This window comes from Athene noctua, chromosome 18, assembly GCF_965140245.1.
Source record: "Athene noctua chromosome 18, bAthNoc1.hap1.1, whole genome shotgun sequence".
NCBI classification, from domain to species: domain Eukaryota; kingdom Metazoa; phylum Chordata; class Aves; order Strigiformes; family Strigidae; genus Athene; species Athene noctua.
Window position 1 is genome coordinate 8,931,330 of NC_134054.1, and position 22,656 is coordinate 8,953,985.

Genomic DNA, 22,656 nt, shown 5'->3' on the forward strand with positions numbered 1-22,656 from the left:
TCTCCATAACATTTTGTTCTTAGGGTGTGACTCTGACATAACAATTCAGAAATGTAATTTTTGAACTGGTTTGCCCATCATTCTGTTAATGTCCCCCTGTCGCCATACAGCGACCCAGAAGTGTTTAAGTTTTCCAATGTCCTGCTGAAGACTTTTGTAAACTCCCTTTCCAGTTTTTGTCCTGGTCATTTGGCATGTGAGGAAGCAGTCTCCTGTGCTGCCAAAGGAGGAGAGGAGCATACTGTGGCAGTGAGTCGGGCTATATGAGAGTACAGAACAAGTTGTTGTGAGGTACTTGAAGTACTGCTTTTACTGGAAGATGAGCCCTATATGCGTTCCAATTTACAGAGCTCCAATTAAGCATATAACCATTGGGCTTGCTAATTTTCCAATTGTATTTTCAAGATTATAATGTGCATTTCAGACTGTCCTCAGCTGATGCCCACTTTCATTGTAACCAACACAAAATCAAAAGAAGGGGGAGGACTAGAGAGTTGGGACAAGACGTTGCATAGACTGCAGGATCACAGGCAAAGAAGCTCCAGAGGCCACTAAGGTCAACTTGCCTTAATCTTGCAGATGAGTTTGTACCTTGCAGTGCTACCGGTTCAGGGAGGTTTGTTTTTTAAAACAGGTTGCATAAATACCACAAATCATTTTTCTTTTCAAAGGAAAAAGTGGGGTTGTTTTTTCCTCTCTGTTTTGGCATTGCTGGATGCTCCTCCTGGGTGTTGCCAGTGCAGCAGAGCTCTTGCCATACACACCACAGGATGTGGCATCTGCCAACACATCAGCTAAACCTGTGCAGCAAGGCTGCCCTCAACAAGACATGTACAGCAAAGTAATACACCATGTCATCTCACTCTAGAGAAAAGTTATTTACTTGTTTGTCCTCTGTTAGTCCTTAGCTGTTAACCATAGATTTTTTTTTTTTCCTAATAGCAATATGGAACCTGGGGGGCAATACACACTGGGATCTGTCTGCTGATTTAGGTCAAATTTTAGTTCCAAATATATTTACTGTCACTTCTTTTATATGGGACTTGTAAATCTTTTCATGTAGAAACAGTGTGGAACTAAAGGTCTAAACTTTCCCTTTGATGTAAGTAAAAACTTCCCTGCTTAGCTGGAGTGGACCATGATATTATACATCCACTGGAAAAAAAACCTTGATAATGGGTTATTAGAAACTTTAGAGAAACTTTTAAATTAAAATTTAAGTGAACATATTGATCAGCTGGTGTAATGAGCTTTGCTGTAGGCTTGGGGAAACACATATAAATATATATAAATGATGTAATCAAAAGTGTAAGTCATTTAGATATTCCCATTTGTGTTTTGTAAAACAGCTATATGTGTGATTTAAATCTTAAATGAGCTAAGGGTGCCATATGGTTTCACTGTGTATCCAAAACACTGGAACCCTTGCTGAGGAAATTGTATTAAGGACGTTTTATTCTTGGCTTATTGCAGTATTTCTTCTGAGTGGGGAATACATTTTGAGCTGCTCTTGAACGCAGACATGTTGTGCTTTCTGGAACAGATATGTTGATTTCTTCCTTATATATGACACCTGAGGGGGATGGAGCGGGGGGAGCAGACAGACACAAAACAAAATAACCCATCCTTTTGGGGGCAGTAACTATTCTCTATCCTACTAATGCCTCTCTCCTGTCTCTCATAAAGTTGGGATTTTAAAGATAATCACTGAGAAGTGTACAGGGAGAATACTTGTTCTTTTCTGATATGAGTATATTGTAATCATCTCACCTGGTCAGATCCTTTTGCCTTGACATTTTTAAAGTCAGTTCCAGAATCTTTCCATATTTCAAGATATGTAGATTTTAATGTAATACCCTAATTCTTTCACATATATGTAAATTTCATCAGAGTTTTTATATACTGATCTTCATTATTTTGTTCATATAATGAGATTAATCCTTCTTTTCCTTCCTTACTGTAATTGCTGGATAGTATCAAGAATGCAATCTGTTATAAATTTGCTAGTTCCAAAGACACAACTGTCTTGTGTGATGCCACATGGGTGCAAAAATATATTAACTGAAGATTTTCCAAGATACTGATTTCACACTAATATGGATTGATTAACACTTAAGTGGGGGAAATTATAATTTTGTGCATTACGGCTCTAATATTTACACTGCATCATATGCTGTGGTTTTTATGTTATCTCTAACTGTATACATTTCCTGTTCTATGCTTTTTTCTGCGTTCCCAAACAGTTGAATGTACTCTTTATTAAGAGTCAGTATTTCAGCTGTCAGCTTTTCATAGGGCAACAGAAAAGGGGAAGAGAGAGAAAAATAAGAGCAATAATAACTTCCACTTGTATAGCATCTTTCATCTCAGTCTCCAAAGCCAAACATCATTAGTGAGATGGAACTATTGGTTTGCTGCACCCAAGCTACCTTTTCTTGTGATCCTGCTCAAGGTAATTAGCAAAAGGAGAGTAGCTGGGTGGCCAGGATGTAGCTAACTCAGATGTTAGCAGAAGCACTGCTGAGTACTCAGCTTCTCCATTTTCCCCCTTCTTGTGAGGAAACAACGATCTTTCCTAGAAATGTCATTCTGAATGGGACCTAAAATCAAGAGTCTAAGGCATGCTTAGTTATTACATTATCTTACAGATTATTTTCTGGGAACGATTCCATCCCATTTACTTCCATTTCAGCTTCTGATGTTTTTCCACAATTTAAATGAATAGTTTTTTCTCTTCTGGGCCATAACTAATGTGTATTTGTTTAGTTCTGTTGTGAGGTATTGAAGAGCCTCTGAATTCATCCCAAGAATCAGCTGTGATTCCTGCATCTGTGATGCAGCAAAGCTTATTCAGGTAGCAGAATATTTTGAAATCTTTTGCGTCATAGTATGACACTTTTCAGCCCTGAGTCTGCTCTTGTACCAAAATAATTCAGAATTTATTCCATCACACTAATTTTTTCCCTATGACAGCTTCAGATCAGTGTATCTGATCCTGTGCTTTCAAAGTGGTGATGTTAATTTTTGCTCAGATAAACTGAAGCTTAACTGCAGCTTAACTGAATTGGGGCTCGCAGATATTCCAAGAGGGTGTTTGAATACAGCACCAACATCTCAGAGGTGATAGGAAGAAACACAACTCATGCCAATGAAACCTTTCCTCCGATGGGATTCTAGCTAATGATATTGTCATTATCAATACAGTTGCTATTGACCCAGTTTGTCAGATTTCCACCTTGCTTTGTTTTTCCCAGTGAAATGAGACACAGAGGATGTCCCCATGCTAAACTAAACAAGTTTATATGCCAGAATTCATGTGCTTTAAAAATGGCTTGCAGTGGTTCTTCCCCTACAGTCTATATTCTCCAGCCTTTAAATCAGATTCCTTTTTTGTTTCATATTACGTAAGTTTGCACAGTCAAAACGACATTCTCCTTGGCTGGTGGCTTTTTGTATTCACAAAGGACCAGAGCCTTGGTTTCTAATTTGAACATGCGACTGTTGTGATAGCAGCAGTAGCAGTGTTTAAAGCTGACGTTACTTACGTATTTATAAAAGAAACTGAGACAAAAATAATAGGCATGTAATTTTTCATACCTTTCCAACCTGATTATAACTTTTTTTCTTCTGCCTGCAGTCAGACAACAGCCTCAAGCTCTGCTCCAGCCTGTTATCCAAGGCTGAGGAGATACAGTTGATATATCAAGTATATTAGGAAACCTGAATAATCTCTAATCACAGAACTGCTTCAGACAACTATTTTAAGAATAGCGTTGTTCATGTAAGCAGTGTCACTATAGCTTATTATAAATTTGTATACTTTCTTTAGAGATGCTGATCTTATCTTGCTTGTGTTTTTAATTCTCCTCTCCCTTCACCTCTTATGGTAAGTTTGTAAACTCTATACGATAAGAATAATTTTTGTATGGCTTATGTGTACTACTCCTGCCATCAGATCCTGTCCACTAGCTTGGAGCTGTTGCCTTTACTGTGACATAGGTACAAAATACAAGTTTTTGTTCACATCAGTTTGAGTGAAATCTAGTACAGAAAACCACCAGAACTGTATTTGCATGTGGGAAGAAGTTTAGTGATGGATTTCCCGAGGATCTGTTATTAAATTTCTGCTCCTCCTTTATTTGAAGGGAATACACCTGACTTTTTTTCCAGTCTATGCATTATTAAAATTATCTCTAAATACACTGAGACTTCAACAACAGAGTTATCAGTGTACTTTGGCGTGGTTCATGCTGTGAGTAGAATACAAATATAGATAATCCAAAAGAGAAATGGGGCTACTGTACAATTCATGAGTATGGACATCTGTTTCTCCTGTTACATAGGAAAATAAAATAAAGGAGTGCAGTGTGAACTGGAAGGAAAGTGTGACAGTCATCATTGGGTTAAAGAAAGAGGAAAAAAAGATGTGTGAAATCATTTTGCTATCCCAAAATGACAGGGAGGAACATTATGAGCAGGGTCTCATATTTCCCCAGTAACTAAATATTGCTTTGGCTTTATTGCTCAGTTGACTTACAGAGAATGGATTTGTGGTTAGAGGAAAGAGCTTTAAAATTGCAACTAGATTACTTTTTTTTTTTTTTTGACCAAAGAATTTTTGATTAAAAAAATGACTTGAAGCTTAATTCCATTTCTTAGAGGAGTTATTTCTTCAGTCAGAATTTTAGACATTTTTTAACAGAGAGTAGAAATTAAAGTAAATGATACACTGATGTTAGTTTTGCTCTTCTTTAGCCCTGTATTTTTAAATGGAGCTTGAAGGCAAAACTAATTAATGAGAAGACTCATATATAAAATGAGTTCAGAAGTACAGAAATCCTGGTGTTGCCTCAGACAGACCTGAGCACAATGAGCTAAATATAGACTGTTTTACAAAAAAAATTTAGGTCTTAAATTCAGACCTTCTCCTTCACCCTCTTTTCTTTCAAGTCACCTTGTTTAAGATAAATCGATTGACCAAGATGGAGTTTTCCTGAGTGATTTGCAGTTTGAAATAACCAAGTACTTTCAGACTCTCTCCTTTCATTCTCTTAAAGAAGTATGAACTTTAAAGTGAATCCTTCTGTCTCAGAGCAGAGGAAGAACAAGCCCTTCTGATTTGAGAGCCAGGAAGATGGTCTGGATAAATCAACAGTAGCTGTTGTAGATATTAGCGTGCTTCTACTATCATAGGACCTAGTCCTGATCAGCCAAAATGAAAATAGGCTGGGGGAGGCGGGTGGGGGGGGTGGGAGCTAGAGAAATCACTATACAAATTCTGGGATGCAAACTGTAAGAACTGAGAAGTTAAAAAGACTGAAAACGGCCGATAGGTTGTACTTAGTCCTTCCTTAAATGTTTATGATCCCTGTGCAATAGATGTCTTTTGGAGATCTGCACACTGTTTGCAAATTCCTGAACTATTACAAGAATAATTGGAAGCTTTGAAAGAAACTTTGAAATTGTGGCTTTTTCACTGAAGATAAATCCAGTCATCACTGCGTATTTCATCTCATCGGTCAGACAATGTAAAGTGTGTCACTCTAGTTTGGAATAATGGGAATTGAAAGCAACCAGGAGCATTTCTCTGGGCTATGAATATATTGCCTCTTGAAAATGTGAATACAAATTCACATCTTCATCTTGGATCCTTGTTCCTATTCCAGCAAAACATTTGATATCACAATAGAAAAGAATATTTATTTTTGAGCACAGTTGGAATAAGGTTTTTTCTGTCACAACCAGTATAACCATAACTTAAACTGACAGTGCTAAATACTGTGGTAAATCTGAAAACAGTTCCTTTGTTGCTTGATAAATTAAACTGACCTAACATAGGAATCACATTCCAAAATTGTGTCCAAAGTATTAATACAAATTTGTCCAGAATCTAAAAATCCTTAAGCATTAGGCCAAACACTAGTTTTGTCCACCTCTGACTTCAGTGACACATTTTTCCAGTAGGTTTCACTGGCACAATGAAGAAATTAAGATACTAATTCTTCCTTTCAATACGTGTCCAGCTGAATATTGGAAAAGATTGGTTGTACTTGATGTAGGTCCTGGTGGCCTTGTACCTGTATAGTGCAAAACTCTATTGCAGATGCTCCTCTCTTGGCTGCATCTGAAGAGTGACTGAAGCCACTGAGCATGTCCAGGCTGTGCTGGTGGACACCTCTTGGAGATTCCTCAAATCGGGGTAAAATCTTTACGGCAATACATAACATGATTCATCGGTTAGTCTTGGATTGTACCAGGCTTAGCCTAGTTCCCCCCTATACTAGCCTCCTGAAGTATTGATTTAAAAAGAATTTGCAGTGGAGAGGGATGCTGAAGTTCCACTGGAGTGGGAGTGCTCCTTGCGTGGCTTTGCTTTCTGTCAGGGAGCCCAGACTGGCTCTGTCTGGCACTGAGCTGACTCCTACAGTACATTGAAATGTCCCTGTCCAGTGCCCTGCAGATGAGCCAGTCACATACACAAGTGTCTGTGGCGTAACACAAAAGGAAAAGGTGAAAAGGAGAGTGGCAGACCAGCATGCTGCAGCATCCTACTACTGTGTGAATCAGGGCTTGCTTGGAAAAGCCAGGACAGGGTGTGATGAGCAACAAACTGTCTTTGAGCAGTGGGAGCTCCAGGTGATGTACTTGAGCAATGAGCCCAGAGTTCCCAGTCACAGACTAATGGGAGATGTTCCTGCAGGGAAAGAATCAAATAGGAAAACAACACTGCTTAAAGTATGCTTTTGTCATCCCGAAACACTTAAGCTGCGTGAATAAAATTGCATTCAATATGCCAAGGGCATGAATAACTCCACATACTGAAAAGCAAGTGCATAAGCTTGGATGATTACCAGTGTCAAGACAGCAGGCTCCCCTAACTATTTACAATGGAGTTTTACAGAACAGGAGAGGAAGAAATGTCCATAACAAGAAAGTGGGTCAGATGCACAGTGAAAAAGAACAAAAAGAACAAGAATCAGAGAGCCCACAAGCTGCATCCCAACAGCTCTGAATCTGGGGACACAATCTGTGTAAGCACAAATGTCACTTTTCTTACCCTCAACAAAACCTGACAGACCTCCCACGTTGCTTTAAAGGACACTGCTTGTCCAGCAGCTTTGTTAAGTACAGTGCCACAAATGCTGCAGACGATGCTTCAGATTCCTAAAGCTTGATTTCTGTCAGTAAAAAAGTGCTTTCTCCTGTTAAGCAGGGCAGGTCTCTGACCTGGGAAAATCCTTAATCCTTATGGCGACAGTTCCTTTCAACTACCAGGGTCAGGCTTAAAATAGCATTTCTGTGAAGAGAGTTTGACGGATGAAAACAAGGCTGCTCCTCACTTCCTAGTGCCTGGTGAGCTTTCACTTTATTTTGTTTAAAACACAGAAACAGTCTCCTAGCCTAGAGCTACCTGTCCCTCCTACATGGAGCAGTGTAAAGACTTGGCCCATTGCTGTAAAAATAAATAGGGTGTATGTATTTTGTGCTTCAGGTGACAAGTTATTTTGTATGCAGACCAGGAGCACTCAGGAGATTCAGGATTATTCTACAGCCCAGTGAGGAAAAGAGTTGGGTAAGACAAAGGAGAAACAGAAATTACCCTTTCGAAAATACAGGTGAGGAATTGTCCCTCTATCTGCCACGGCACAGACATCTCAGACGGGCAAAATTTAAGGTATTTTCTCTGCTTGCGTCTCACTGTGCTTGTCCTAGCTTTTCCTCCCTGGGTGGACTTGATCCTGCTTCTCTCAAACATCAAAAGGATGTTTAATGGTTGTAGGAGACTGGTTTGGTGCTTTCTTGTGCCCCAAGCTCCCTATGCAGCCTTCAGCAAGCCAGGGCTTAGTCTCTTCATCCTGCCATTCTCCACCCACAAACTGTGCAGAGCATCGTACTGCACCTCTCAGGGGTCTTGTGACCTAAGCGAGGATCCCCTGAGTGTGATTCAGTTGTTACTGGGTTGTGAGCTGCCTGCAGGTCCCCTGTCACAGGCAGACCTCCTCCTGCGGGCTGCGGTCTAACCCAGCCTCAGTACAGGCTGAGCCAAAAGCAGTTGGCTTACCACCTCCTCTGCTCTTAAGGTTGCATAAATTTGCAGTGGCTTATCTCAATCCTGAGCTATAGATCTTCATCTTACCACACAACAATTATGCTGAGACTTTAAGTGACAGCTCCGTATTTCCCATGTTCCCACATTTTCATTTTGTAATTGAAGAAAACTTATGATCCTATTAGTAAGTTGTTTGTTTGCATTTTTTGTCTAGAAGTTATGGCCTTTTGATGGATGTGTTATGTACATGCTGACTGATTAAATATGACAGTATATGAAAATATACTCAATATTACAGGCTTGGGATGCCAGCCAAAGTATTCATGAATAAACCCAAAGAATGACGGAGGACATAAGGGTTACGCTGTGCCCTGCAGCAGGGTCTGTGGTTCCAAGAGCATCAAGTTCAAAGAGTCAGTCCCACCAAAGGGTTTTAGTGCAGTCACATCTCCCAGGGATTGACTTGTTTGGTGCTACACCTGCAATGAAAACTCCCTCCTGGGTGCTTCTCAAACAGAGCCTGAATTCTGCCTGGGTTTTTGTTTGTTTATTTTGTTTTGTTTTTTACCCTAACAAATGACATTATGGAAAGTCGGTGCAGAGGTGAGGCTCCCCTGCTCAGCTCCAGCCTCTGCCATGGGGCGGCCAGTCCCACCAGTTCCCATTTCCCACAAGCTTTTTGTAGTATTAAAGGAGTAGTTGTGCTGAACCTTCTTACAATAAAAAGCAACTTGTTCTATTAAATCCTCTGTCTTCCTGGATCAAAGTCGTTGTGGAATTGTTGCTGAAACCTATTTACTAACCTTGAGTTGATAAAAAGCCTACAAATCTAGCAAGACCTCTTCTACCGTGGAGACTCAAAGGGAAGCGTTAACGCGTTCACTGCCAGACCTTAGGTGATTTCAATCTAGTTTTGTTTCATACAAGTATAATGAAATACAAACACAGGAAAATTGTGATGTCAAATTGTAGTCAAAGATCAAGATCAGGAAGTTTTTACTGGCTTGTGATATTTTGCCACCTGCATCCTTCCCCCCTCTCCATAACCAGCAGTCTGCAAAAGGCTTTAAAACCTTTGTAAGTAGTTTAAATCATCCCAGGCACTGTTGTACATTTTAGTTCCATGGGTCCTAATTTTGCAAATCTGTTAAACACGCACTGTGCATTGAGAATGATCCCAAACTTCTTTGCAAGGGATTTATGTGACGGGATAGCACCCTTTCCTGTTGAAAAGCAATCACCAGCTGAGGTAAAAACCATTATACTCTTGGTGTTTCAGTGTGTTAGGTTGGAATAGGCAAAGCTTCTGGGTTAAAAAAATTTCCTTCAAGGGAAGAGGAAAAAAGTTTTAGTCCTCAAGTTACAACAGCAAATATGGACTCTGTCCATCCTGTTTGAATGAGAGACAGCACCTTCTCTGGCAGTGACCTGGATTTTGTTTTGATAGACAGATATGTACATATCTTGAGATGTGCTCTTCTGGTCAGCTCCAAACTGTTGCACCCTCCTACAGCCCAGATGCAGTCTAATTCCTCAGCCCATTGCCAGTGAGGAACGAAGCTCAGTCAAGGCTCAAACGTAGCGGAAAGAGGAGAAAAGTCATAAAGGGAAAGTTAATGGCCCAGCAATCCCTGTTGAGAGCACTCCTGAAATGGGCTCTGTTATTTCTGCCATATCAATCACATCTTGCTCAGGGAATTTTTGATGGTTTCCTTGTTGCTGCTCTTACTGGGGAAAGATCCAGGTGGAGAATCCCCCCCCAAAGCACAGCTGCCTGTCAGGGGGCTTGTTAACCAGGGACAACCTGTGATATTTATCCTGGTGTCACCTCATAGTTCTCATCTCTGCTTGTTCAGCAAAGTAACTCCATCAACATCAATGTCTTTGGAAGTAGGCATTCATTTTAAATTAATCAACACTTGAGTGCTGACAATTTAGTTTGGGTACAAGAAGCTGGTCAAAACACTGTTATAGAACAAAAGGTTACTGACAGAAGTTATCCAGGAGAAGAAAATAAATATATTTTAAATAATATTTTAAAATACAGTTACAACTCATGTTCTTTCTAGACGTTTAGGTTTGTGTTTAGTTTTCATCTGAAGTAGCTTCTAGACCAGTTGCAAAAGTCACTTTATATAAATTTACTGGACTTACTTATATTTCAATGAGCTAACCTGGATCTATGGATGTTAACATATTTAGAATGTAGCTCCTGAATATAAACATGTGGATTTGTTAATGACATACCTGTTTTAAAGCAAGCAAAAAATAAGATCTGCAGAAGACTTAATTTTCCTGGGTAATGCAAAAGTTGTGTAATCCAAACTGTAAACTTTGCATTAGGAGTTAATTCTTTGTGTTTGTAGGTATGCTGTGAGAGAATGTCTAAAATTTTGCAAATAGTGATGCATCTTTCATATATCCAGTTATTTGCGGTTAGATAAAGACTAGTATAGACTTGTTTTCTGTTGTATCTTGCTTGGCATGAGCATGCAGTCAAATCATAAATATATGTTTTGCATAGACTTCTACAAGCTTGAGAAAAAAAAAAGATCCTTTCTAGACTAGTTCTTCCTGGTTTATTTCTAAGCATTTTCCTTAGTTTTAGACGTTTCTGTGCTCAGAACTTATTGAGGCCCATATTACTAGTTTTTTATTTGACTTCCTCTCTAAAGTCTTAATATTTGAAGAGATAAGTATATACAAATATTTGACTACAAGCTTCTCTTTCAGGGCATGCAATTGGGTTTCCGTTCGGAAAACGCCTTTCCCTGGTTTCTCTTTCCAGCAAGGAGTGTGAAATCTTCTGTTAAGTCATCAGACAACTGGATTCTCGGGGCTGTGCTCTTCATTGTTGTGCCTGTTTGGTAATGACTGATGCAAATACAAAGTAATTAGAACAAAGCTATTGTTCTGAGATGGTAACTTTATACTCCTACGGTTGACTATAGAGAGTATAGAGAAAGGGGAAAATTTGTTTCCTAATATATTGCAGCTGACATTTGACTGATCAGAGAGCAAAGAGGAAAGGTTATTGTTAATGGTTGTTCTGCTGAGAAAATATAACCTGGGGATTTGAAAGAATGTCTGATGCATGTATTCCCTGCAATTTCCCGGTGCTGTGTTGCAGCCCATGCAGCAGACTTAAGCATTATAAAGCACTGTAAAAGTGACACTGTGAACATATATATTTGATGTGTCTTAATGACTTCCAGATCAAATTTTCTCAAATTGCAAATTAATCATATTTTTCTACCTGAAAAGCATACACAGCCAACAGGAGACATGGGTGTCCCACTAGTTATCTCTCCGGGGCATCACCCTGAAGTGTGTAGCTGAGGACAGCTATCCAGCATGGAACCTGTGCGTCTGCCCTCCAGCAGAGCTTGCTCAGAAACGCCTGGTACGTCTGCGAACACAAGCTCATTCCCTGTCAGCCAGCTGACAGTAGCAAACGTGTTTATATCTTGGAGAAGAAAAGGCCCATGTGCAGATGTATGTCTGTGTAAAAGACACTGACCTGGTTTTTTTTTTAGGAAACGCTGTACCCACAGATAACTGCTCCATCTCAGCTACAGGACAAGGCTGGCAGGGGACTGAAAAGGTGTTTAGTTTCTGTCCTCTGCAAGCTCCTGGCAACCTCTGCCTGTACAACCTTGAGGCAGAGCTCGGGGACAGTGGGAAACCCTGGGTGTTCCTTTAAACTGGTAAAGACCGTTTACAACTTTCTCTGACTTCAGGTGAACTGCGCTGTCCTATGCCAGCTGCCTCACTTTATAAAGCTGTGTTCCTTCATCATGAGAAAGCCTAGGTGCTAAGTCTGGGCAAGAACCTAGGGGGACAAGTAGGGGATCACAGATCTTACCACTGCATAGAGCTGTCACGCTGGTCACTACCCGTTTATTAACACCCTGCCCAGCATCTCTCTGTAGATTCCTTTTTATTGCCACCAGTGTTAACAACTTGATGTTACCAAGTGAAGATGATTCACGCTTGTACTGTAGAGGAATTTGTAATACACTTATGAGTAGGGAATAGTATTTGGAGCCTAGGTTTACAGCGGGACACAGGGGAAAATAACAGTAGATTCCCTGTTGCCACTACGACTGTAGTAAGTCTTGTTTCAAAAGATTGAGAGGATGGATTTAGTAATACAAACTGCTGAAATACAATGGTTACAGTGGCAAGTCATCATGAAAATTAGAAAATATATTTAGCCATTACAAGGACACTGCATTTAGTGTATTATATTTTTAGACTCTCAGTAAGCCAGGCACACACTGCCTTATATTCCCTGACATTTTCATTATTTGAGGCTGGTAGTGGACATAAATTATTATTGCAGAATAACAAAACAAAACCCAAAGAAACCAACTCAATTCACCTTTCAGCTTTACGAACTAATATTTATGCATAGATGAGGGGAATGATGACACACTGTTTTACAGTAATTGAGTCATAACTTTCTGTGAGTTCAAACAATGAGCTGTTTGGCTCGTGACAGTGTTTCAGCAGTAGCCGAGGGCCACCCCAGAAGACCACAGAAAGGGAAACCCTGAAGTACTTGAGACCATTCCAAGGGCAAGACATAGGATCAAGTATCAAACCCTGCAGGAGATGAGCGTAGCCCAGAGATTTTGTTAATACATTTTTGCATCTCATAGTGACTGCTTTCCCTGCTATCCCTTTTCAAACTGAACCTTACCTTTAAAGCATAAGAACAAGGCTGGCATGTGAGTGCTGACCCTCCTGTTACACCAGCAACAGCCACAGGAGGAGAGATGAAGAACTAGAAGGTTGGCTGGCTGCAGTGTGGTGTACTGCAGCCTTTTAGGATCTAAATCCAGTGGATGTTGTTGGGAGAGTATTATATTTCTCATGTTTCTTATCTTACTGCATCATCTGCAGTATGTCTGGCTACATGAGAAAAAGGAATACATGGAATAAAATTCAGATTGCCATTAACTTCTTTAAAGTTTAATGCAGTAGGAAGTGTACCAACAAGAGCAAATTATAAAAATCGCCCATCCCTGACTTTGATGGATGTTCCCCTCACGAACTCACCACATACTGTTTTATGAACTAGATTATTTGCCTAAGTCATCAGCGTATGATTGATTAGAGAAGCAAAATGAGTACATAATCACTTCTACATATCTTGCTTACTACAAATAAGAAAGTTTTGTACAACGATTTATTAAAAGCTGATTAGATTAAAATAAATTGTATAGCTGGAGCCCTGACAAATGTTTCTTTTGTACTGAAGTACTTTGTGGTTAACGGTGTTAGCCAAACAGCCAGCTGAAGACTGGCTTCATGTCTGCTGCAGCTTCTAGAACTTTGCTGTCAAAACAAGCCACCAAAGTGCTGGGGCAGGAATTATTTGCTGTATGAGAGACTGGGAGACAATAGTAAATTCTGTTTTCATGTCTACTTCATGCTAACTACTGATGACATCAGTAAAAGAATGATTCCCTTGAGAAGTAAGGAAAACTTCTTTCTTGCTGAGTTTTTTAGTAAATGAGAGAAACGGGATTAGTGGGGTGGAAAAAAATTCTAAATCATTATTTTTCAGAGCTTTGAACTGACAGCAATTTTTTAATGTAGACATCCCTTTTACAATACAAATTTAAAGTCTGATGAACACATGCATATATTTTATTAGAGCATGTGCTGGTATAAAACCTAAGTAAAATGTTTAATCTGAAATCTGGGAATGAAGCTGGGGCATATTTGTTGTTTTGTTTCAAAGGTTTTGAGGTATGCAGTTGATCACCAAATGTAGAACAAATACCAAAGTGATATAATTTAACTTGTTAATTTTAAGAAAAAAATGTAATCATACTAAGCAAAAGAGATTAAACCCTATGAAAAATGAAGCTATATTGAAGAGCCATAGATATTAAGAAAAATGTGCTCCCAAAGTATCCAAAACTGATTCAACTTAATCTATAACCAGTCCTGAGTAAGAGGATAAAATTGACTCTTGAACATTATATGAATAAAAAGCATCTTTGGGTAAGGTCCTGTCTTTATCAAAGTCTTTCAAACTACTCAATTCCCTTTCAAAGATCAGTCTCCCTCCTCTCAAATTATGAATGATGAGAAAATGAATACTAGAAAGCCCTTATTCTTTAGCTAGAGAGAAAGATTGCCTTACGTGTTACATTACTTAGCATGGTGATGAGCACAATGTAATGAGTGATGCGATTTCTCTTCCACCTCCTAGTGTGTGTGGGAATGAGTCACATATTCCCAAATTACACCTCAAGAACACAGTCATCTCCAAAATGAACTTGCCATTGGCATCTGATGCCTAGATATCTTCACTGTAGCAGAAAACCATCTCGTTGCGGAAGATCCATCTCATTCAAATGAGCTGTAGTCATGGAAGTGAGCAAGATTTGAGCCAGTACAGAAATAGGACATTGGGTATGTATTTCAGCTTATTTTTTCTAATGGCAACTGAGACAGCATTTAGACAGTCCTGAAAAGTTGAAGTGTTAATGACTGTTTTACACAGGGTCCCCAAATTGTACTAACGCATCTTTCAAATTAAATTAAAGTCACTTTGTTTTAAATAAAAGGGATAATTTAACTTTAGTAGAACTTTTCTACATGGCATGGTGGTGATTTTTTCACAATATCAAATTTGTAAGCTCCTCTGATGAGATGTTATCAATCTCCTATTTTCTATGAGCCTATTTTCAGCAGAAGAAAAAATACAGTAATATGTAGTGAGAACTTAAGTAGTTTTAATTGCTTATTTGTTAGCCTTAGATGCAGAATGATTTCTAAGCATGTAATTAAACCTAGAGGGACTGATGGCTATTTACTTAAATGGCTTAAAATTAATCATGTGTTTTTGTTGACTGATGGACTGGTTAACAGGTAGGATACCGTTTAACAACCTAGCTGGCTGCACTCTTTGCACAGGACAGAAAATGAAGCAGTATGTATAAAGATGCTATGGTCAGGATGTGTTAAAACCCTATTTTTCATCAGGAAATTATTAATTGAGCTATTGTTTTAAATTTATTTTTTCTTTTAATAAGGGAGAAAAATATACAAAGCTTTATTTGGTATAGTTATGTAAAACATCTACCTGTTATCCATTATAAAGTATTCAGACTAGTTTCATATAAAAGACAGGCTTATTAATGTCTCGATGCTGCAGATTGACACAACACATCATTAAAGCTCAGACATAGTCATTACCCTGTGCTACATTGTTTGGGATTATTAATGTTTTCAGCGCTATGAGGACACACGACATGTGCCACCGCTGCACGCATTTCTAAGCCTTGTGGTGGATTAAAAAAGGGATGCCTAGATACAAAGCCTAATAATACTGTCCTGGTCTTTTTAAAAGCAGGTGTCTTTCAACATTCAGGGAGACTTTTCTATTGTTCCACTGAGCGTGTGCTAATTAAACCGATGGGAGGACTGAGAGCTAATTGATGGCAGGATGGATCTCCAAAAATACTATCGTAAAGGGACTAATACTAGATTTGCTTTTGAAAACTGAAGTTCTGACGTGTGCAGATTCGGTAGACCATATATTGAACTGGAGCCTAATCCCCAGAAATTCAGCACTGAGGTTCTTGGTGTGTTTCAAGTTCATCTCGTGGTTTCCAGCAGACATACTCAGAGCAGAGAGGACAGAACACGCTAGACACTCAAGCACAGCATAATGCACTGGCCAGTGGAGTACACAGATCTGCCGTCTCCTAGGTGCAAGGAGAATTGTGCTCCTGTACGTCCTAGACCAGACTATTGGACAGGAAAATTTCTCTTTGGACTCAGCTAGTAGGGGCAGGTGTGTCTTTGTTGGATATACCACACTGCCACTCACAGGCAGCCTACGAAGCTAATGATGTTGGGTGACATGTTTGTACTGCTGCACAGTGTAGTAAAATCCATATGGATATACAGTACATATACTGCTGTGACTGGGGCCAACACATCGCTGACAATGGGAGAAATCCTTGTAAAGAGAGATTTTAGGGGCATAGCTGATGCTATTTCTCAGCTCGGAACAGATTTCAGTCCTTGGTAAGTTTAGATAAAGCAAAGCAGTGAGGTTTGCAACTGTGTTAGAAATGTCCTTCAGACTGAATTAGGTAGCCAGAAGGGTTACCTGCCGTGCTCAGGAAAGGTCCCTGCACGGGCACTGGTGTACCTTCTGCCAGCTTGACTAGACACCCTTTCTGTTTTCAGTTTTGCTCAGAGACAGATGTCTTTCATATGAAGGTGCAGATTTTTATCACCAACCAGCATGAGAAGCCTAGTTCAGTGTTTGGCTCATTGAACTCTTCTTGGGCACTACAATGGTTTAATAATTATTATTGACTGAATTGTCCTTTTCAATACTTAATCTCCTTGTATTTTGCTGACCAAGGCAGATGCTTTAGCCATGCTCTTATCTCTGATGCTTTCTACAGATACCTCTTGAGTTTTCTGTATTCTCTCCTTGCCTTCAGAACAATCTTTGATTATAGAAGTTTTGTGTATAAAATGAACGAGAGAGTAACCTTGCTAGAAATGGGTAGTGTGGAACGGAGAACGGAGCCCTGAAATGCTGGAAGTGGAATTTCGTCCCATGACCTTCTGCACCAGCTTCTTTTGTTGCGTTTTTCAGAGTTTAGAAAGTGACTGCATATACATTCCCTCTTCTGAGCTTTGCATGTTATCTTTCCAAATAGTCCCTCTTTCACTGATGCATTTTAACAATGAAATTAAACGTCATAAATGGCATTATTTATTCCCCCTGCATAGAGGCTTGCAGGGTTATATTCTCAGGTGGATAATTCCACCTAGCTGCAGTGCTGTAATTGTGAAGCCAACAACTTATGTTGTTTTCTACTAGCTTAAAACATGCACCCTCCCATAATGGTATAATATTTTCTTTATTATGAATTATTTTTGTTGTAGGATAATAATTTGTTTTTAACTGAATGGTGAATTAACTTCCATTGTAATGGAAAATGACAAGCATGATCTAAAACCACTTTCCAAAAACCTCTTTGAGAGGAATTGCACCAAATACATTTTGACTAGCACATACTTGGACAAAAAGGAGAAATGGATCCATAGAACTTGTAGTAGCTACTTCCCGGTTTTGTGAGGTAAAGACAAAGCAAGTGAGAACGAGGGAAATCCAGGAACAGCGTAGCGGGATAAACCCTGCACTGTCCCAGCTACCACACATGCAGAAAGCACTTCTGTCTCACTCAGCGTGAGACCACCCAGCATCCTCAGAGGAGTTGTTCGCTTCTAGCAGTTTATGATGCCTGGAGCTCTGAAGGTCCTTGACTTAAGGAGAACTTAAGAAGTGTGTTGTGTGAACTCAGAGAGTCCCATTAAGCTCCTTGCTGTTTTACTTCTCTTTCTGCAAAATAATAAGTTCTTGCCTAATGGACCATTTAGCTAGTGTTTCAGAGAAACCCAGAGTAGTTAGGCATCTGGTACCCATTGACTTTCCACCTTAGTTATTATATTGGTTAATCCAGATCATTTACATCAGCATTGTAAAAGCAGTAAGCACCCCAACTGAATGGCTTACACTGCTGTCAGTGTTTATTGACTGGTTGACAACTTCAGAACTGTTATCTATCATGATTCCAACAGCTCAGCAGGTAGTAAACATTCTCTTTAGTATAACATATTGAACAAAATTTGTATGCAACTCTATTAGCAAAGCTTGTAAACACTTGACTAAACTATGTGGCTCAATTAGCAAAGAATAATGGAGCAATAAGTAAAAGTGTGTGCAATTTTATCAACTCTTTGCAGCTCAGTGAAGTCTACAGCATTATCAGGAAAGCATAAAGAGCAATTGTCATTGTATCTCACTGAATATTTGCATATTGCCTTTTACTAAATCACAAAGGTATATCAGAAAATCAGAAAAAATGATTAACAGCATCAGCACGAAATGCAGCGCAGTCAGGTGCACATATTCATTAATTAACAAACGTGTACTACTTGGTTAATTAAGAATATAAAAATGTAACATCTGAAGTGTGCTATGGAATTATTGAAATAGCAAGGTTGATCACTAACATATGGTACACAAACAGCTCCTTCATGGGAAGTATATATACAGCACAATTTTTTAATTACGTAAATATGAGCACATTTAAAATACTGCTCTGCATGTGAAATGCCAGGAACTTCAATACTGGACCCAAGCTCAGTTTGGCCTAAGGTTCAGACAAAGATCTGAAGACTAAGATTTTGGTTCAGCTGTATCAAAGCGTTGGCAACTGACCTTAGCATTTCAGTTCCTTCCAGCATTGCTTTTACTCCTGATTTATTCAACAGCTGCATTTCTTGGTTTTATCCATATGAAATGTGGAGGCAAAGGCTTGCAATATATAAAGCTCTATTCCATTTTGTGGTCATGCAGAACCGTTCCTTAAGGAGCTGTGGTGCATTTCTGTGCCATAGTATTAGACGTCCAATGTTCTCAGCTGACGGTGCCTGTCGGAATGGAGCTCAGGGGTGTGCCAAGACAACCAAAGGAGAAAGACACGTGTCCATCACAACATCGAGTCATGCGGAACACGTGGCTCCCTGCAGAGTGTTGTACTGAGGTCATCTGAAGGAGGAGAGAGCAGGATTATATTCTCTTCTTCCTACCACCAACAGTAAATCAGCACCTGACTTTCCTTCTTGATGAAAGAGCTCAATGCCAGCCCAAATGTGTGTAGATATGTGATGAATCTCTCTCAAAGCACAGATGAAGAAGAATGAAGGTGACACATACTTTTCTTCATCCCACAAGTAATAGTCAGTAAAAAGGTGCTCTTGGTGCTCTGAGAAGAAAGTACTTGGCACCCTGAAAACCACCCTCTGCAGTGTTGTATGCATCTCAGCTGCCACCATGAGATCAGGAAAAGAAACACCATCAAGAAGAGAGTTTGGGTTTATTCTTTGACATCTTTGAAAATAAAATGAGGATCTGGAATAATGTAAAAGTTATAACTGTATAAAAACCTCTCAGCACTATTTGAGTCTTTTGCAATATTTATAGTAGTAAAAGATATCTTGATAATCCAGTATTTTGTATTTAAGACATTTAAAGACTGGATCATTAAAGGACTGTTAGCCACAAGGCAACTGGTGACTGGAGACGTTTCCCTTCATTTTCTTCCCACTTTCCTGCCAGCCTTACTTGGCTCAGGAGATGGAGAGTGTTGGTCCCAATAAGAGGGGTAGCATCAGGTAATATTAGATGGTTTCTTCTGTCCCACTTCTATCATACTCTTATCTCCTAGCCATTTCCTCTACCAGACTCCTCCCCTCTTTAGGTCCACAAGTTCTTCCCGTACTAGTGTGAGAGCATGACAACAGCCTTTTTTATGCTAGGCGGATGGACAAAGGGAGAAGAAATCAGCACAGCTCTCATTCAACCCTCATCTCCTCTCCACTGCTCAGCAGACAGAATGACTCCTGCCCTAGACAGAGGTGCCAGCAGGGACAGGGCTGTGCAAGACAGGAAAGTAGGAGGTACCACTACATTGGACACCCGATAACTGTGGTATGGTGTAGTGTTTCTGTACATTCTACATGGCAAACACTTGTACCTGTGATGTATCATCCCTTCTCCTGTTACAATTGCTGATTAACTTACCTGTTGTCTTTAAGAATCATTATATACAATATTAGCTGTTTTTTGTTGATGCTATCTGTGAAGACTTCCATAGCATATGCTCTGTAAGCACTGTGTTTTTCTGCCTGATGGCAAGGGATTATGAGGGATAGGGAGATTAAAAAGAATATTTGAAATGCCTACATCTTGTGCTCTTTGAAGAGATGTCTTTGTGCCTTTGAAGTTTACAAGGGTCTTAATGCAAAGCGATGTCTTCTTGCACAAAATCAGATTGTTTAGTGGCACTTTATATCTAGAGACCCTGTTAAAGGCTTTGTATAAAATGGCATTCTCTTGATTTTGATACTTTTTCCTTTAAAATATAATTTTTTTTTAAACTGTGTACTGATGAAGGACACATGAAGTTGATCAATAGTCTCTCCTGGGGTGCATAAAGCCTCTAAAATTGATCTAACAGCTCCACAAGGTGATTATGAGTATGGAGGTTGATACAGTACCTTGCAAACTAATCTTCAACTGTGGAGGGTTAAGTTAAAGAGCTCACACTTCAAGCTCAATATGTATCCATTCACACGGACACATTATGATCACAACTGTTTTCTAAAGCATTGTTCTTGTGTGTATAGGAGAAATGATGTCATGTAAAAACAAGTGCAGTAACCCTGAAACTGTTAATGGTGTAGTCAGTTAAAATGGCAACCATCTTATAAAGATATTACATGTTAGCTTTGTGATGGTTCAGAAATTACTCCCTTCTGGCTCTTTGTTAAACCAATACTTGCATTTAAACCTTTTTTCAGGTGTGGTGAAATATATAAAGGATTATAATGGTTTTGTAGATCAAGGTTAAGATCTCATGATTTCGGATGTCCTGTTTGACACCTTAAAAAGTCTTAGTTCTGAGAGAGCACCTTCAGCCAAAACTATGATCCTGCTAATTCAGATATGCTTTCTTCTGCCATCTGCAAAGCTCCCATCTTTCTTGACATCAGCAGATTGCTAGTTCAAATATATGAAAATAATTTCTCACGGTATAGCGTAATTGTCAAGCAACTACCTGAAAATCACAAGGGTGTTTTGTTTGGGTTATTAGTGTCAATAAAATTATTTATTTGCCCTTGGAAAAATGAAGTAGTGGAAGGCTTGGACCTGTGATATAACTAATCCCAAAGACTTGGACCAGCTAACTAGAAAAGAACATTTCATGATTTGGAAGTAGATCTCATAGTATTTTGAGCTCATGTTTCATATTTTTGAGTACTTGGATTTAAGTCATTGATTAGTTTTGGGTGAAAAGGAGATCTCTCATTTCTTGTTCGGGAATAGCTTTTTTAGCTCAAACTCCAGCTTGTGGGCTAGAAGACAACTAAGGAAGAGAAGAAACAAAAACCACAACCAGACCTCAAGAATAATGCATCAAATGTGCCTCCAGGGTATCTCAAGTGAAGAGTTACACCAGGAATGAACCTGACCCAAAGGGTTTATTTTCCTCCAGGGCTGATGTTCTTTGTTTTTTATAAGTGAACTAAATACTACTGTTAGTATTCAGTTCTATGTAGGAAGTTCATTATTTCATATATCACTCAAAGCTTAATGTAACTGTATAAATTTAGAAGACTCCACAAAGGTAAAAAGCAGCTTTATCCATATTTTTAAAGAATTTGGGTTAATATGTCTGTCATGCAATAGAGAAGAAAAGCAGTGGTCATATCTATGGATGTTTTCTGTTATGGACCAGCATACAGAGGTGTGAGGTACACAACAGAAAGTCATAAAATCAGATCTCAAAAAGTTATAGTCAAGGAATTACAGTGTTTCTATTGCTTTGATTTATCTAGCATAACACCAAGGGCACAGAGTGGGCTGAACTTGCACTAGTTGTGTTTTGTTTGGGTTTTTTTACTTTATGTTGTTAATGGCAGCTAGTGGTAGTTGCAAGTTGAGTTAGTGATGGAGATAAAAGCAGTGGGAGGCCAGAGTTGCTGACATTCAGAAACACAATACCCAGGTTCATCTCTTTCTTGAAAGAGGGTTGTTATTTAGAATTAAAATGCAAAGTTAATATTTGCTTTCTTTATTAATGTTGCAACAAATCACTTCATTAGGGTCTCAGAGAGTCAATGTTGTATTTGTGTCTGATTATAGCAATGTAAAAATTACAGTGGTGTATTTATGTATTTCCATTCTTGCTGGAAATAGAAATGTATTTGTTGAACTCTTCACCTCATAAAGGCATCCTATTGTCAAAGCAAAGTGAAAACGGTGCATGAGCTAATTTGCCTCATTTATGTTCTTTAGCTGGCTCCTTTAATTGACAAACTCTTTGAGAAATGTTAATTGTGGAAGTACACAGTGAACAACTGTGGTCAATTCTTGTCTCGCTTTAACTGGAGTGGAGGAAAATCGCATTTAATAAGTCACAAGTAACTGCAGTGGATTTATTAATTTTTTTTCTTTAGCTGTGCATTAAAATATAAATGTTAAACACAATTCTGAAAATCTGTAATATCTCAAGGAATATTGAATGATACTAGTCTGGCAGTTCTGCAGAGGCCACGGTTGCTTATTTTGGTCATGCTCAAACAAATTAGTTTAAACACAAATACAAATTGCTTTTATACTACATCTGTGGAGATCATTTGACATTTATGGGGTATTTCATGCAGTGGTGCATCTGTGATTTGCATTGGCTAGTTCTATTTTGATGGATTAAATGGGTTAATGTAAACCTTTTTTGGGGTAAAAAGTGTGAATGTGTATGTATTGTAAGGGCGTTCCCTGGTCTATGGGCAAGGCACCTCTCTGGCTTTACAGCTAATTGCACTGGGAACAAGTGGCTTGGATGAGAACACCAAAATCTACACTTTTGCAATCTTTTCCTCAGTAATTTATAATCTGTTGGCAAATTCTATGTATTGCCTCAATGATACTGTCAAAGCACCGGAGATGTGATAAGCTGGAAGCTGAGTAGAGAAAACAGAGTTTTAGT